The following is a 16,100-nucleotide window of genomic DNA, read 5'->3' on the forward strand; positions in this document are numbered from 1 at the left end:
GTACAAATATTTGACGAAAATGGGCACGTGTTTCTCAAGTACGTGGCTATTGGATTAGGACATTTTGGAGGGAACATTGGCATGTGAGACAGTGAGAGATATATATTTTATTTTTGGAGGGATTATAATTTTTGGCGAATGTAAATAACTTTAATTTAAAAATTAATTTATTATTTAAAAAAAATATAAATATATATAATACTTTTACTCACAAAATAAATTTTAGATTTTATAGTTTGTGATTAAATATTAATATATTTTTAGACCAATAATAATTTAATTTCAAAAATAGTAAAAAGATCTTAAAAATTATTTGAAATATAAATAATTATAATTTTAGAGCTATTTTATTATATATATTAAAAACAAAAAAATTCTAATATTTTTATTTTTTGTAAAAAATAAAAAAGAATCTTATAATTTCTGTCAAAGTTGGTCAAAATATTTTTTTTTCTTTTAATGGTATCAAAAAATATGTTTTTTTTGTTGTTTTGGTATCATTAAACATCACGTGAGGAAATATGAGGTAACAACATTAGCATCCACGTGCGTGGCACATGACCTCTGCCGTTAACTTAGGACCAACAAGGCGTATATTTGGATTTAATGGTACCAAAACTCGAACCCACGATAATTGTGATACCAAAAACAAAAATGATCATTTTTAACCAGACTTAAAAAAAGGATTATGCCCCTAAATCAACTATCATGTATTATTATAATAGGAAAGCGTGAGAGGTCTTCTTCTTGGATTGAAAAAAAATCTGATTCTTCTTTGATTCTCTCATTATTTGTGATTCAGATGTAGGGTGAGATTTAAAAAAACAATAGGCTGAGATTACCATTTTTTCGTGAGAGACTTTGGAAGAGAAAGTTGGGAAAAAATGGATTAGGGCCTTAGGAAGTCTGTTGGCTTAAAAAATGAAGAATTTGCCCCGTTTCCATTTAATTATTTACAAAAAATGAGAAAAACTAAAAGTTAGTATCCTTAAAATGAATTCCCATAATCACTACGATCAAAATCGAACAAGGTCTAAGTTTTGAGATAAAAAATGAAATTTTCCGGACGACATGCCACACACATAGCTTTTCCGTCTAGAACTTAACAACACAATGCATTTTGCATATAACCACTAAATTTACAAGAATATTTTAAAAAGTATGAAACCATTAGCGCCAAACTCTAATATTAAATTACGATTTATTGCATCTGCATGATCACACAAGTTGACATATCAAAGGCCTCTCCACGTCTATATAATGGACCATCGAATGAAACTTTGTGGCATCTGAAAACAAGCAAAGCCATGGCAGCTCATCGCCTCTGTATCACTCTACAAGTTGTGCTATTTCTCATCATTTGCTCATCATTTGCTAGCACAGGGTTTGGAGCAACTAACGACACTTCGCTCAATCTCACCCGCACCAGCTTCCCCAAAGGCTTTGTATTCGGAGCTTCCTCGTCTGCTTATCAAGTAATTAAACATCTCCGTCTGCATTACTTTCTCTTTGACTTGCATTTGTAATTCACAGGAAAATATTTTTTTAGTTTCATAAAATAAGGACAAAATATATTTTGGTACTACAACTATGCCAGGTGTCGTTTTTAGTTCCATAAAACTCATAATTACGTACTTTTAATCCCAAATAGTCACGTACGTCGTACGTTGTGGTTCTGGGACTAAAAAGGCATTGTTTGGATTAAAAAGGCTTAAAATCATATTTTTTGGGACTAAAAGGACGTGATTTTGAATTTTATGGGACTAAAAATGTCACCTGCCATAGTCGTGGCACAAAAAAAAAAAATCTGTCTTTATTTTTTAGGACTAGAAAAACATTTTGCCCTTTGTTTTACTCCCAATAAACCCTAAATTTTTTGGTTCATGCAAACCTTTCGGCCTTACGTCTGATCTTTTTGTTTGGTTTAATTGTTTGGTAGTATGAAGGCGCTGCGTCTGAACATGGGAGAACACCAAGTATATGGGACACTTACGTCCACCAATTTCCAGGTTCATTTTTGTAACGCACAATTTTTCCTTTCTTTATAAATCTAGAATTAATCCGAATAAATCTAAAGAATTTGCACGAAGAATTTTGAAATTTTAATTTCATCGATTCAAATATAGCATCTCAAAATATATTTAAATATGATGTGATGGAAGAACAGTGATCTCAAATACTTTTGGTGGTATTCAGCAGAAGAAAATTTATTATTGTCTAAATTTTAATTTCTATAAATTAAAATCAATGTAAAAACTTAGTTTATTCACAATGACAAAAGTATTCGTCGTGGCACTTAATCATGACAAATGATTTAGTCACGTTGACAAAAATCACAGCTAATAAATATTGCCTGCCGGCCCATAACCAATAATTATTTAATATGGCGATATTTTTTTAATTCTAATAATTTGTTATAATTAAATATTATATTTGTTTTAGTTACTAGTGATTATATATATCATGACATGATCAGTACATGACATGGACGGAATGATATTTAATTCACAATTGACTAAATACTATAATACGTGCATACACATTATTAGAACTAATCATTTAAGTATAATTGATGTGTATGCATGATTTATATGTTTTATTATATTTTTAAACTAAATAAATATGATTGTCCGCTTTCTTTGAACTGTACATCAACTATACAATAAATGTATTGCACTTGCTATATATTGATTTAGGTTTAGTCGAGTCTATCCACATTTTGCTTACCAAAATTAGTTCTATGTATTGCATTTCTTTTTTTTTTTTTTCTTTGCATCTAAAAGTTAAAGTTATATAATCTATAATGCCCTTTCTTTTCTTTCCTTTGGTTATTTTTAGTTGAACAGTTTAATATGTAAAATTGTAAGTAATATAACTTGACAAGTTTACAGAGAGAATCGCTGACCGCAGCAACGGTGACGTGGCAGTCGACTTCTATAATCGGTACAAGGTAGTTTCTGGATTCTAAATAAATTTGTCTTCGATAAAGCAGTATGGATAATTTAATAAAGCTGAATTTTTATTATATTATTTGTTTATATAATTTAATAAAAGAGAGTTATCATAACTGCTTACATATTTTAACTTTAAATGTGTCTAAATAAAAAATCATTGAATGATTAAGTGATCAAAGAGAAAGTTATTTATGAATATCAGTCATCAAAAAAACTATGATGTAAGATGAAGAAAAAAAAATATGATAAGAAATGAATTTAAGGATAAATTTGAGTATTCAAAACTTGGTACGATAAAATATTTTCTTTTATAATAATATGGTCAAATACTTTAAAATTTTATTTTTAAAAATAAAATGCAACATTTTATAAGATATATGAATTTATAAAATTTTAATTAAATACCACCTAAATATCGACGGCATATTTATTCTTTTTTCATATGTAAATAAGTTTAATGGATTCATCTTGCGTTTGAATTTTTCTCCCACTGCTTTGATTATTAATTGTTAGTGAAATATGATGTGGCAGGAGGACGTGAAGTTGCTAAAGGATGTCGGAATGGATGCTTTCAGAATGTCCATTTCTTGGACACGAGTATTACCAAGTAAGATATGGAAACTTATTTTTCTTAAGAAGAAAGAAAATTTAATCAAACCCCTCTCTTGATTTTAATTTTTATTCTTACATATATACTTAATATAATATACCCCGCAGGTGGAAAGTTAAGTGGGGGAGTGAACCAGGAAGGAATCGACTTTTACAACAATGTCATCAACGAGCTTCTTGCAAATGGTGACTAAATTCATATATTTTGTCTTCTTAAATTATTTGTCGAACTCCATATTTTTAAGTTTTCTTGTTTTATTTGTCACTTGAAATAAATGGACAGGTATAACTCCATTTGTAACTATATTTCACTGGGATCTTCCCCAAGCCTTACAAGATGAATACTTAGGATTTCTAAGTCCTCGCATTATGTAAGTCAAATTTACATATAATTACTATTAAAGTAATACATGCGTGAGAATAAAAGAAGAACTGAGTATTATATATTATGGTGGCAGTGATGATTATAAAGATTTTGCGGAGCTTTGCTTCAAGGAGTTTGGGGATCGTGTTAAGCATTGGGCAACACTTAATGAGCCGTATATATTCTCCAGTGGTGGCTATGATGGAGGTATGACTGGCAACGCACCCCCCGGGAGATGCTCCAACAGGGCTATCTGTGCGGAAGGGAATTCAGCAACTGAACCTTATATCGTCGGCCATAATTTACTTCTTTGCCACGCAACAGCTGTCAAACTATACAGGGAGAAATATCAGGTTAATTATTCTCGTTTCATGCACAGAACAATTTTGTGCAGGTACCAATGGTAATTGGATGATAAGAGTTAAAATGAGTCGAGTTAAATCAGAGGCATCATACAAGCACTACATTTAGTTCGTTTGTTGATAAAATTTTAGTTCCAACAGTAAATTTGTCATAACATTATACGTAAACAACAATTAAATAATGAAGTATATCAAATTCATATAAAATAAAAAAAATATCCATTTACATCAAGAAATTCAAACTCATGATGATCTCAGCCGTGTGAACGTAATATACTTGATTCATTATTCCACGTACCCTGAATTTAAAGTTCTTGATTAATCTAAAAGTTGCCAGTATTTATGTTGCAGGCAATTCAAAAGGGAGACATAGGAATTGTACTAATAACTCATTGGTTTGTACCATATTCAAGCAGCAGACTCGACGTTAGAGCAGCACAACGAGCTCTTGATTTTATGTATGGATGGTGAGTATATACACATATAAGTTTATAATGTCAAAATTTGAATTGTCAATTGTCAAAAATTGAAACCAAGTTTAGTAAGTTCCAGCATTGAAAATTTCTTTTTTTTTTCTTTTTTGAATTTGTAGGTTTATGGACCCTATAGTTTATGGGGATTATCCAACAACCATGAAATCCATCGTGAGAGATCGATTGCCAAAATTCACAAAGGAGGAGGAGACATTGGTCAAAGGATCCTTTGATTATGTGGGAATTAATTATTATACGGGGAATTTTGCAAAACACGTTGTCACTAGTGGAAATGCTAGCAGCTCAACGGATAATAGGGCCAGTCTTTCAAGTAAGTTTTGACATTAGTATAATTAAGAATAATAAAATAAATTATATTAAATTTACATAAAATAAAAAAATATTTATATATTTGGTGAAACTCAAACCTATGACTTTGAACTTGTTTATGGGACTTCAGTCTTAATTGTGGTTTAGTCGCACTTTGATATAATGATTCCTGCAAAACTTTGATGTTATGTTTTCTGAATTGTTTGACAGGTAAGTTGTCATCTAGAGTTCTTATAAGCCGTTTATAAATTATGTTGTCGGATTAATTTTTATAATATCTCGACCTCATAATTTCAGACTGCAGTGAGCTATTTCGATGATTATCCAAAAGGACTTCATGATCTTCTGGTCTACACCAAGGAGAAATACAACAATCCAACCATTTATATAACAGAAACTGGTAAATTAAAGCGTTCTTCTACAGTGGTATTCTATATATATATATGTATATATATATATAATTAGAAGAAATGTGACTTTTTGTTAAGGTTAATTACTATGACCACCTCTCAAAAAATAAAAAATTACTATGATAAAAAATAAAAAATTATGGTAATATTGATTAACTACACACTATGTAACAACTATTGACCCTGTTTCTGTAAGTAAAAAGAAATATCAGTTGTAGTTAAATGGGTAAAATTTGTTTTAATCCCCAACATTTGATTTCAACTTCAAAATCATTCATATCCTTTCAAATCACTGCAAGTTTTCACCTTTGGTAGGTAATTTTCATATTTACCTTATAAAAAATTTTCTCTTTCGCAAAGAAAATAATGTTAGACTTTTAGTCCCTCACTTTTTATTTTTAATTTGCAATTTGGTCCCTCACAATAAATTTTAAAACATATAACTACTATATTTAGAAGAATATACTTTTAGAAAATAAAAAATGAGGGATTAAAGTATATTTTTTTAAAATAAAAGTTTCATAAGGGTGAAATATTAGAAAATTACCCATCAACTGTACTAATTTAAAATGAATTAAAAAATAAAGACTATTTTGAAGTTGAACTCAAATGTTGATGACTAAAGTAAGTTTACCTATCTAAAATTTATAATACAAATGTTGATCAATTATGTTTAAAATATAATTTTTTTGTACTAATTTTATTTAATTGTGATTGATAATATTAATTTGTCATAATTGTTAAGCTATAGTCATTTAATGTATAAAAAGGAAATTCCGTATTGGAGAATGTTTAATTTAATTTCTTTTATACTAATCCTAGGTATGACCGACGGTAATAACGTTACCGAAGTTGCTATTAATGACAACGGAAGGATTAACTTCTACAATGGTCATATTCGGGCGACTCACCGAGCCATCGAGTAAGTTTAATTTTTAGTTAATTAATTGTTTTTAATTATTTGGAAAAATTCTCTAATTTGTGTGTAAAACTCTCTAATTTGTCATTAAAATCAATCTATGTATATTATCAATACAATTTCTTAAAAAATTCAACAAGGTCAAAAATTAACTACTAGAAATAAAAATAAACTATGTGTGTAATCAATACTGATAATTTTACATTTATTGTTGACAGGCAAGGTGTAAAAGTGAAAGGTTTCTTTGCATGGTCGTTTTTGGACAACTTTGAATGGGGATCAGGTTACACTCAACGATTTGGGATTACCTATATTGATTACATAAAAGGACTTACAAGAATTCCCAAAAAGTCATATACTTGGTTCAAGAATTTCTTGAATGCATAGTGAGAGAGAAGCCTATATGCATGCAATAAGATCAGAGTTTAGTTGCTATCGATCGACTAGAAACTTTTAGGGAATGTTTGGTTTGTGTGATTGGCATGGGTATATTTTTCAATATTGTAAGTGTTTGATTTGTGTTATATTCGATCATGTATTGTGTTCCAGCCAAATAATTGGTCAAATTGTATTTGACATCAGAATTACAATAATAAAATACAATGTTAATCCCTTTTTTTATTTGTTTGTGAGAAATATGTTGGAGGACGTGGATGATAAATTGAAAAAGTAAATTTAATCAATAAGTTTGTTTTTATTAGAATAAATTATAACAAGTAATTGGTTATGATGTACGATATAAAAAACTCGTGACAAATGGATGATGGTTGATAGGCACCAGTTATCATCCAACCATGTGTGATTAACCAAATAGGTGGCTAGCATTGATGTAGTATTTTATTTTATTGAAATGATATGTCTATTATGGTGAAATCGTATGTCCTTTGGGTGAAATGATTCTTTTATTCCGAGAAATGTCATAACCTTTTCCAAGCATCTTTTTCGATTAGACATGTCTATTCAATGATACATTTCCAACTTCTATAAATAGTCACTCCCATTTCATTTCATTTCATTTACTCAACTTGGAAAGTATTTTAGAGCATTTCCAAGTATTTTTTGTTTTGTCATTTTTCAAAATTTGTAGTGCTGCTACTTTGAAATTGTAAGTTTGAAAATAAATTGCCATCACAATTAGCACTAGAGTGGAGCAATAATTATCTTAAAGATATAGGGTCTAAATCTTTCTTGACTTCCTAATACATAACTACCGCATATCCTTCAATTTTTCACAAGTTTAAGACAATCATTTATTGTTGTGCATTATGGGTACTAAATATGTTTCTGCGACTAATCCGATAACTATAGTTGTCTAAACACATGTTGCACACCCTATTGCTACCAAAAGGGAAGGTCGGAGAAATTCTCTAGCAATGACTTTAAGAGATGCCATAAAAAGATGTTATTTTACTCCACTACGTTGAACCTAGCTAAGCTCTCACATGAGAAAAACCCCATTATTTTTTAGGGGGAAATTTATTCTCGAAAGAGGATTGCATTTAATATATGGGGACATGGAGAATTTCTATGGAAAAACTACATCCTCACGACTTGAGTGATGTGTTATACAATGTATATACCTCAACTAAGACTGCAGAAGTTCTTTGGGGATTTTTACAGAAAAGAGAAAGAAAATTGACGTTAAGTCATAATTTTTAAATGATGAGTTAGATTACAAGATTTACACAGAATAACCTAAAGGGTTTGCTGTCCTGCCCAAAAAAAAAAGGTTAGTAGACTGATCAAGTCGTGTCGGGATTAAACAAGCCTCTAAACAATGACATTAAAAATTTAACAAAACAATTTAGTCAAATAACTTCAAGGTCAATGAGTGTGATAAATGCGTCTATAGTTGAAACCGATGAAGAACAGTCGGAGGTGGTGGATGAAGGTGGAGGGAGCTACTCTACCTTTACAAGCAGTATTTAAGAATGGATGAGATACTAAGGCTATAGGTCCACCTAATTGATCTGATGAATGTAACGTTAACGTATTAATCTAACCAGTAAAGATTTTCCTAAGTTGAGGTTTTCCTAAATTAATATGATATACTCTTCCAAGTTATACCAAATCTATTATTACCAAAATATTAGTGGATTCCTTCTTTCTATAGCTCATGATAATAAGATCTGTGAAATTTATGTAACCAGATGAATCATTCCTATGTATGCCTTTATATCACTAATTCACATAATGAATTACCCTATTCACTATGCAGAATTCCCTTCTAGCTCATCAGCATAATTAATTTAATCGAAAAGACGATCAAACTCTTAAATTATAATAATAAGCATAATAATTCATGGAATATAAAAATAAAGTTGTAGATTAATCTCAAAAAAGTATTCAAGATCGAAAAGTTTTAGAAAAAAGTAAATTAGTTCATAATAACTAAATCTAAAACAAATAAGGAAAATTAAGAGATGTTCATAGACTAGAAAATTGGGCTTGAACGGCTGTCACTCTATTGTCGGATTGACTGCTTCATGTGTCTTCTTGTTTTTTTCCCTTGCCCGAACGCGTATTTCATGTTTTTCTCCTCAAAAATTGGTCAAATCCTGAACGTGCTTTCCGTGCTTTTACCTTAAAAAATTCGACAAATCCCATGCTTCCTTTGACTTCTCTCTTTTGTAGTAGTTCCTAATCATGGTAGGAGAGAAAACGAATCCATGTAACCAATTTCTTTCCTTTTTCCTTCCTAAGCCTTTTTCAACCAAAACTCTAAGAATAAATAAAAGAAAAAAAAATGTGGAGCCACATAAAATTAACAACAGAGAATACGTTGGAAAATCCTCATTTTTCACCCCATTGCATATTAGATAACCCGTAGTCACGGGTTAAACTGATTATGCTTTTGGCAACCGAATTTTTTATCACCCGTGGGTACGAGTTTACCTGGATATGCTTCTGCTGAGACGATCTTTGATAACCCGTTAGCACGCAATATCTTGAATGTGAACCACTGAATTTCTTCACTTTTTTTTTTTTCACTTGAGCTCTTTTCTTGAAAAACTCTTCTTTTTATGTGAAAATACCTATAATGCCACAAATATTAGCAAAAAAGTATAAACATATGATGTAGGAAAAATGATGGTCAAAACATAATTCCATCTAAACAATAATATATTCATCCAACATATACATAGTAATTACATTATATACATGTTAGATCTTTAAGTGCAGAAGCAAAATAATTTAGGATACTTACCTCTAGCCATTGATCTAAATAGAAATCTATACAGAAAACCGAAGTGCTGCAAAATTGATGTTGGATTCTTTTGAAATCTGGTGCAATCAAACCGATGATGTGTTTTCTTTACGATCGCAAGATTTTAGGTGACCTAAGCCTTAAATCATGTTTTTTGTAGAAAACTCCATAAAAACCCCAATATTTTTTAAATATATTTTTCTATAAAAAATATATCATGTATACATAATTGGTGGTTCCTAGAAGTTGCATAAGTTAGGTAGTGGACCACATCAAAAAAACTTTCATACAGAAATAAGTCGTGTCCACGGTTTATCATAATTGCACTAGACAGAGAATTGTTATGTGATAAGTCGTGGCCTTGACTTATCTCATATTTGCTTTAGCTTCAAAACAACATGTCAGAACCATGTCCAACATTCTCCCAGTTGGTCCACCTATTCAATAATCAAAGTTCCATTTCAAAGGGGTCCAAAAAGAAATAAATGAGTAGTATTTTTCATGTATTACAATGCATTATATTTCTCACCAACACGGTAACACAACTTAATTAAATAAACCATATGCTTATTTAGGATCCCAAAATAATATTGTTTTCTCAAATTTAAATGTACACACTAAAGTGAGAAAACACAACAATTGAATACGAGTTTCATTAAAAGTAACAATTGTATCATAATACAATCACATCATGGGACTTATTTCCATTCTAACTGCATGATCCTTAAAATTCTTTAGTTCCATGCCTTTAGTTAAAGGATCAGTTATCATCAACTCAGTGCTAATGTGTTCAATAACCAATTTTTGTTCTTTAACACGTTCCCTTATGGTTAAATACCTAATGTCAATGTGTTTACATCAACTTCCAATCTTGCTTTTTTAGCCATAAAGACAACAACTAAATTATCATAATATATCCTTAATGGTTGAGAGATTGAATCCATTATTCTCAACCCAGATATGAAACTCTTTGAACACACACTCTGTGAAGTTGCCTTAAGGCAAGATACGAACTCAGATTCCATAGTGGAAGTAGCAATCGAAGTCTATTTTGCACTCCTCCATGATACAACTCCATTGGCAATCATAAATATATAACCAGAAGTTGATTTTTTTGAATCAACACAACTAACAAAGTCTGAATCAGAGTGCCCAACAACTTTCAAATTCTCAGTTCGCCTATACATAAGCATGTAGTCCTTCGTCCTTTAAGATACCTCATGCCGTTCTTTGCAGCCCTCCAGTGATCCAAAGCCGAATTACTCTAATATCTTCCCCAACATCCGCATGGCAAATGCAATGTCAGACCATGTACAGACTTGAGTATACATAAGATTTCCAATAGCAAAAGCATATGGGATATCCTTTATCTGTTCCCATTCGAGGTCATTCCTTGAACACCGTTTCAAATGTAACTTGTCACCCTTTACAATGAGAGGTACACTAGGTGAACAATTTTTCATCCAAATTTTTTTTATGACCTTATTGATATAGGTTTTCTTAGAAAATCCAAAATGCATTGTGATCTATCTCTATGAATCTTGATGCCAATAACATATGATACCACACCGATGTCGTTCATTTCAAAATTCTTAGAAAGAAATTATTTCACTTCACATAGTATACCCTTATCGTTGATAGCAAGTAAAATATCATCTACATAATGTACAAGAAAAATAAGTTTTGCTCCAACTAACCATCTGGTATATAGATTGATCTATGATATTCTCTACAAATCCAAATGAAAAAATAACACCATGAAATTTTAAGTAATATTGACGTGATGCTTGTTTTAGAACATATAAGTTTCATAAGTTTACATACAAAGTGCTCACTGTTACTAAATGAGAATTCTTCAGGTTGCTTCATATTAACCTTTTCCTCTAGTCACCATTTAGAGATGCTATTTTCACGTCCATTTGATGTAAATTCATGTCAAAATAGGCAAGAAACACCATGATAGTGCGGAGTGAATCTTTCTTGGATATAGAGAAAAGGTTTCCATGTAATTGACTCCTTCTCTTTAAATGAACTCATTAGCTGCAAGTCTTGTTTATATGTTTTGATGTTGCCTAATGAGTCTTTCTTTGTTTTAAAAGACCCACTTACACCCTATGAATTTTAAACGATCATGCAATTCGACAAGATTCCAAACTTCATTATATGCCATGGAATTCATCTCCTCTTTTATAGAGCATCATATCACAAGTTGGATTCCCAACTTTTCATGGCTTGAGAAAACGTTTCAGGGTCATTTTCGACTCCAATATTAAACTCAGATTCCTATAGATATACCGTATTGTCACTAGAAATTGTTGATCTCTTTATCCGAGTAGATAACTTAATGTTGCATCAAAATTCTCCGGAGGAGCTTTTCGATCAACTGGTTGTTCTATATTTTGAAGTATATATAGAACAATTGGATCTAGTGGTTCATAATCATCAACTTGTGGAGTGGTTTAGATTGGTTGTTCAACACGTGTTTGAACCGTAGGAGTGTTGTGAACTACAACAATAAATCCATTACTTGAAGTGGATGGTTGAGATTCTAAATGATTGAAATTAGATTTTTTACTCAATCGTTTATGACTCCCACTAATCAATCATCCTCAAGAAACTTGGCATTCCTTGATCCCATAATTCTAGTGCTATTTGATGGACAATAAAATCTATATCCCTTAGTCCTTTTGGTATATCCAATGAAATACCCACTAATGGTCCTTGGGTCTAACTTCTTTTTTTGTGGATTATAAACTCTCACCACAGATGGACATCCCAAATGTGTACGTACCTCAAACTCGATTTCCAATCTTTAAAAAGCTCAAATGGTGTTTTAGGGACAACATTGGTTGGAACTTGATTTAATATGTACACAACCTTTTTGAGAACTTCAGTCTAAAAGAACTTAGGAAGTTTGGAGCTAGTCATCATGCTCCGCACCATGTCCCATAATATTCAGTTTCTTCTTTCGGCTACACCATTTTGATCTGGATCATGGTGTATTGTGCAATAATACCTTGCTCTACCAAAAAGCTTTGCAAAAGGACCAGGTGTTTGTCCACCTTCAATATATCTATCAAAACACTCTCAACCTCTATCTGACCTCACAGTTTTAATTTGTTTATCACATTATTTCTCTACTTCTGCCTCGTAAACCTTAAAAGCATTCAATGTTTCAGCCTTATGTTCAAAAAGTACAGATACACATGTAATGTGAGTAGTCATCAATAAAAGTAACAAAGTACTTTCAACCATATTAATCTAAGTTTGGATAATGAAGATCCGTATGTATGATTTCCAATAAGTTCGAGCACCTCTTGGCACTTTTCTTTGACACATTGGTCTACTTGCCTTTAATGCAGTCCACACAAGTATCAAAATCTATAAAATCTAGAGTGTTAAGTATTAGTTTACATGTTCCAATAACCTTTATATGTGAACCCATCTTGTTGCATGAATAAATATAGCATTCACTTTCCACTAGTTTCCTTAGATTTTTCCAAACCTGCAAGGAGTTTGTGACTTGAATTTTCAAACCAGAATTAATCCATCATGTGATATGACAAACATCAACCATATTGGACTCATAACAAACATAAGAAAGTTGATTACCTTTCTTTTCAAGTCAAATCTTGAATTCTGGACAATCCTTCTTTATCTGTCCCTTCTTTTTACAAACGAAACACTTGGAATCCTTCTTAATTTCACCATGAGAAAGTACTTTTGTCTTCCCCTTTCCTTCGAATTGATCCTTATTCTTTCCTTGTGTATCCCTATACACAGTTTCCCTAGCCTCCATAGACAATCTCTCTTCCTCTTACACACACATGGTCATAAGTTCATTGATTGATTATTTATCTTTATGTGTGTTGTAAGAAATTATGTAAGGAGCATATTGAGGTGGCAAGGTATTCAAAATATAGTACACAAAAAAATATTTAGATATATCAACTTCAAAATACTTTAACTGAGGAACAATTTCCCTCATTTCCATAATATGCTCATGTGCATCATTTAAACCGGTGAGTTTTTTAGAATTAAATCTTATGATCAGGGCGTTGGCAAATGAAATTAATGAAAATGCAGACCACAAGACATTAAGCTCCATGAATCAATTTGATTAAAAAACTTATAACAATTATATGTACAATAAATCTCATCGCAAATTTTGGAAGCACAATAAATACGTTATATTTTCAATTGCAGAATTATACATATAAGTTCAATTCCCAAAATATCAACATCAATCTCAAATCAATGCAAAGATAAAACATGCTCTGATACCAAATGTAAGCATAAAATATGATATAGGAAACAAGATGGTTAAAACATAAATCCATATAAACAAAAATATATTCCTACATAATTGATGTCTTACATCTAGCATGTACATAGTAATTACATCATATACATGTTAGATCTTGAAGTGCGGAAGCAAAATAATTTAGGATACCCTCCAATCATTGATTCAAATAGAAATCTATATAGAAAATTGAAGTGCTACAAAATTGATGTTGGATTCTTCTTAAATCTGGTACAATCAAACCGATGGTGTGACTTCTCTACAATTGAAATCTTTCTTTGCTTTTTAATTGTTTCATCGTCAATTTTTCTTTCATGAGTTAATTTAATTATAATAATTATCCTGGAGCCATGGTTAGCCATTAAAATCTGCACGTAGGGAGACAATAAAAATACTTATACCAAAATTCCTGAGACTTTCACATCAAATCAATAATGTACATCTAATCCATTTTAATGTGAAAAATCCACATGATTATTCTAATTTGAGCATGGTAGACTATTTTTAGTCAATTAGCAAACATGATTAATTGATTTACTTTAATATATATATATATTTAAATAAAATAAATGCCCAACTAGGTATAAATATGAATGTAATGATAAGTAACTTCCATATAAATGTATAAAGTTTATGACAAACACTTAAATACATTAAGTGATAGTCTTCAAATATCCAATTAGGGCGTGTTTACTAACGAGTATTAGGCGGGATATACAGCGTAATCCTGGTCTGTTAGCCGTTTACTTGCTAGTGAGGCGGCCCGTTACTACTCACCAAGGCCCGGGCCATGGTGTGATTAAACGGCCGATTAGAATCCAGCCAATTTGGGTAGGATTCAAACTATCCCGCCGCGGAATCCTTGTCGATTTGACATTATTACCCTCAAATTAACACTTGAAATTACTTCGTTGTCCTCGTAGTCACTCCCACCGCCTCACTTCGCTTTCAGTTTTTCATTTCAAACCCTCTTTTTCCTCGAGTACTGCAAAATCCCGCTTGTACGCAAAGTTGTAGCAGGTACCCACCATCATCATCGCTTAAAGGTGAGTTCGTGGTTGTCGGACAGCGTGGGTTCGTTGCAATCGTTGTTGTTTGTGGCAGCACTAATCATCGTTCTCGATCTTAAGGTTGGTTTCTTTCAACCCATTACTTTCTCAGTGGAAGGTGTTTCAGTAGTGTTGTTCCTTATACTCTTTACTATCTTAAAATTTTCTATTCTGTACCTTGGTTGGTTGTTAAGAATATGCCGTTTTACTCTGTTTTGATCTGTTGTGACTCAATGTTTGGTGATTTGCACTCCTCCTTGGTTTTGCATTCGTACAAACTACTGCCATCATCAATAAAAGTGTTTTTCATATTTAGGATGAGGTCATTTCAAAGAGTTACTCTGGCTTTAATAATTTTACAACAAATCGTCGACGAGCTTACAGTCGCTCTCACGTTGTTCACTTCTGTTACAAAACACCTGAACGCACGTAAACCTCATCGTCCCCGGACGGGACCTCCGAGATTCTTAACCAATTTTCGGGTACCAGAACAGCTTACTCACCTGCACCGGCTAGTTTCAGTTAGCGATGAGTCGTGCCTTCGCAACTTACGTATGGACCGTAACGCCTTCGGTCGGCTGTGCTATTTGCTCCAACATGCCGGTGGAGTTTCAGAAAGCAGGGCTTGTACCGTACCCGAGCAAGTCGCTATTTTCCTTAGTGTTGTGGCCCATCATAAAAAGATTTGTGTGGTGAAGCATGATTTCTTACGTTCCGGCCGCACGATCCACAAACATTTCCATCGGGTCCTTAGAGCAGTTATCAAACTGTACAACATACTCCTAGTCCGATCTACCCCAATTACTGACGATTGCGTCGACCCATGGTGGAAATGGTTTAAGGTACCAGTACAGAATATAACCCTTTTACTAGATTTAAGAAAGTTTGCAATAGCACCAGTCAGTTGATTGCATACATTACTACGTACATATACCTTACACTTGTGATTGACTTAATGCATCACAGGATTGTCTCGGGGCGTTGGATGGAACCTTCATTGACGTCCGAGTACTTGAGGCTGAGAAGGGACGGTATAGAACCCGCAAAGGCCACGTCGCTGTGAATGTACTTGGTGTGTGCAACCCTAATATGCAATTCATATACGTTCTTTCTGGTTGG

General features: G+C 32.1%; 1 pseudogene; it reads left to right on the forward strand.

The window, feature by feature from the left end:
- Positions 1,273–7,042, forward strand: LOC105173769 (annotated as a pseudogene).

Source organism: Sesamum indicum, linkage group LG11 (genome assembly GCF_000512975.1).
Source record: "Sesamum indicum cultivar Zhongzhi No. 13 linkage group LG11, S_indicum_v1.0, whole genome shotgun sequence".
NCBI lineage: Eukaryota > Viridiplantae > Streptophyta > Magnoliopsida > Lamiales > Pedaliaceae > Sesamum > Sesamum indicum.